The sequence below is a fragment of the Chanos chanos genome, chromosome 5, assembly GCF_902362185.1.
Source record: "Chanos chanos chromosome 5, fChaCha1.1, whole genome shotgun sequence".
NCBI classification, from domain to species: Eukaryota; Metazoa; Chordata; class Actinopteri; order Gonorynchiformes; family Chanidae; genus Chanos; species Chanos chanos.
In genome coordinates this window covers 34,849,464-34,853,038 of record NC_044499.1, presented here as the reverse complement: position 1 = coordinate 34,853,038, position 3,575 = coordinate 34,849,464, and positions in this window count along the sequence as shown.

Genomic DNA, 3,575 nt, shown 5'->3' with positions numbered 1-3,575 from the left:
TTGTGCCTCTGGTGAAATATCACCGTTTCGTGTTGAAGCCACCCATCACCCAGAGGGTGGCACCACTCCAACGGGAATAAATCTCTGAAAGACAGAGTCCTGCTGCCTGGAATTCACTGTGGTGCTCCACTGAATTTAGACAGCCAAGCACCGAAGGTGCATAGTCACACCATTTCTTGTGCTGTTTTTCTTCTCTTCTTTTTTTATGGCCTGCAAGCCGCAACCCTTGGGAGCTGGTTTCACATGCTGTGCGTTTTTTTTTTTTTTTCTTCCATTTTTTGTTTGTTTGTTTGTTTTGTTTTTGTTTTTTTCATACATGCAACTGCATACTAATACACCACCGGCATTTTATTTTTGCACTTATTTGGAACCATCAAATTAATGAATGATCCTCTGGGTTTGGTCTAACAATTACAGTTAGTCTGTTCAGTTAGTGCCACCTTGTGTCTAAATAGTGCTTGGTCCCCAGTATTGCTGCTTGCAACTGTATTTTCATTACATTTGCCTGGATTTTTTTACTAGCCACCCTCCTCTCTCCGTCACCCATGCATACACACAGAGCTTATTAGTCTAAGGTGTTCTGATGTAGTCCGTCGGGGAACCCATTAGTACTGAACACTGGTGCCATGATCATCCCGTTTTAGGGGTGGATAGAGCAAGTTATAATTGGCACACATGGCAAAAAGAATCATTTAGAATGAATTCACAGTCTCAAGCTATTTGTTCAGTTGTCACTGAGAGCCCTTAACTTGAAACAAGAGCACTTGCTCAGCAGTTGACAGACATAAAAAATATACGGTTTTCGTTCCTCTGGACAAAATTCATGTGTTTGGCATATGTTTAAGGTCAGAATGTATATCCTCACTGTGTCTTGTACAGACTGAAAGACAAGGAGCATGACAGCAGTTGAGTCTGGGCCCTGCGGTTAAGTAAATGAATCAGGTGATTCTGGAATAGGTATCAGTACTTCCCCTGTTCAGTCATAGTATCACAACGTTAGTCACCCTTGTTTTTGTTCCACGGATTAATCAGCAGACTGAGAATATAATTTCCAGAATTTGTCAGGAAGAGAAAAACATCTTATGATTCACATTCTGTTGTCTAAAAAAAGATTTAAGAAAAGGTAGATTCACACATGTTTATGATCCATGCCATGTATTCCCTCTAGTAATCTTTTTAACAGGATTGAACGTGGCATTGGACTCACAACATAATTAATCTCAAGACAACATTTGTGTTACAAAAAAGAAAAAAAATTACCAAATTTCTTAAGTTATTCACACACCACAGTTCTAAACCATACTGAGACACGTTGATTTGATAGTGCTGCACTTCTCTCTGACAAGGGTTGCTGTTTTTTCTCAGTAAGAGACAACATTCTGCCTCTGGACTGAAAACCTGTGCCCATTGTCTCTTTGGCCCCTCCCACTGCCCCTAGCCAATGAGGCTCTCTTGTATGAAGCCCCTGTCTCTATATCCTGCTGTTCTGCCTGATTAAATGGATTGATGGACTACATTATACATTTTATGCTATCTGTCAAAGACACAGGGGGGTTTCCCTTCCATATATGTTTGCCTTGTCAAAATGTCATTTGGTTTGAAATAACAAACATGGGGCCACTTTTACAATTTTTCCAAAATATGGTTCACCTCAGTGATCATGTGCATTTGAAGGTAGTGACAATAAAGGTGATTTTTAGGTGAGTTAAAAGTGACTTTTGTTTGTCTGAAACCCTGATGAATCCATCATTTCATGTGGTGGCCCAGTGCATGGATTGCCTTTGCTGAGCTCTCACGATATACATAGCAGATATTTAAAATGAGAAGGAAGCAATTTCCTGAAGTATGTATTAGATATACAGCAAGCATATCACCCTTCAGAGACTTGAAGCTGGCATAATATTTTGCCACACATAACAACATAGAATTCTAATCATATGTAAGGTAAATGAACCACAGAACACAGTGAAATAGTATTGAGTATTAGAAACCATTTTCTCTGCTAAATAATTAACAGAAGAAAGATCTGCCCCTGGCGAAACAAACCCAGAAGAGGTTCTAATTAGGGGCTCTGCTAGCTCTCACAGGCCAGCTGCTCATTACCCTCAAGGAGGGCTTGCTTGCTGGGTCAGGAAACAATCTCCTCTCCCTTGCAGGTCTAAGGAAAGAACAAATGGGGAAAGGACCTAAAAAAGGAGCACAGAGACGTTACTTTGTTCAACAATGTTTAAAACAACACATGTTGAAAAGGTGAATTAGTGTAAATCTTGCATAGACTTGTTGCATGAAAAAGACCTTTTTAGAGTCAAGGATTTTCCAGTGTGTTGTCAGGCAAGTCAGGCAAGGACACAGTTTTGAAAGTGCGTAACCCCTACTACTAATATGTCTCAATTCTAATTACATCAGAGATTTAAATATAGATTAATAGCAAAAGATTCTGAGATGGCGAAATTTGCATCATTGTAAATTCACACCTAGCCCACCATTCGAACTAAAGCTGTCTCCTTTCGTATTTTCCTCCTCAAGTCATCATCATACCCTCCCACAGATATATGCACCTCCCACCCTTCAATGAAGTGAATGGTGAACTCCAATACGTGCAATGCGCGTTCACAGAGGCTGACAGAGATAATAAGAGGAAAAAGCCTGAGCTTCTCCCTATAGCAACGTTATACGGACGTTCTAATTTGTGAAATTAAAAAATAATAATCATAGCAGATTGCTAAACCGTCATCCTTACTGCACTGGATTTTTACGTTCGTCGCAGACGGTGTCGAGATCTTCTGAGGGACAGACGAGTGAACAACAACGACCACATTCTAAATCATTTTTGGATTTGAAAGGCGACTTTTAGAGTCCGCTGTTAGTAAGCAGACATAGCGCGTGCCTTCTCAATCCCAAGGGGTGAATCGGGAGCGCGGAGATATGGATAAAAGCAAGAGTAAAGGTAAGGTTGTTTGCGGAAAAGATAAAGCTTCAGTGGCTCAAAGAACAATGTGTGCTGCAGAATTTTGTACCGGGGAGGTCTGATAATCAGAATGAGAGGAGAGGTTTTTTTTATTATTTTTTTTTAATTGCCTGTGCTCTGTCAAATCATGGTATGCGTTGTCTCCTTCCTTCTTTAACGTAGTGTTACACACTCCCTACTCGTTCAGATTTGACAGAGACTACGTTATCATTTTAAAGGAAGTGCGAAAATACTCATAGTTCTCCATGGTTCTCGCTAAATTTGTGTTAAAAGAAATGACTTGTTGTGTCTCCCCTCGTCTGAGCGGCATTTTCTGACCCAACTATGCCAATGTGTTTTTGATGCTGTAACATTCTCTGTGTAGTACGAGGGACATCTGTCTGTTTAACCATCAGTGAGTCCGCTGTTTATGTGTTAAATGACATATCTGCCTTTGCCTAGTATTAAGTCACAGACTTCAACAGCTGACAAAGACACAGCAGCATTTATTTTTAGAGGCGAACACCTATGGTACAGAAAGAATGGATACTCAACAAACGTTTATGGCGATGACGCATTTGTTACTTTTCCTTTCCATTCGCTTCTTGTCGAATGTTATTCAGTCTAC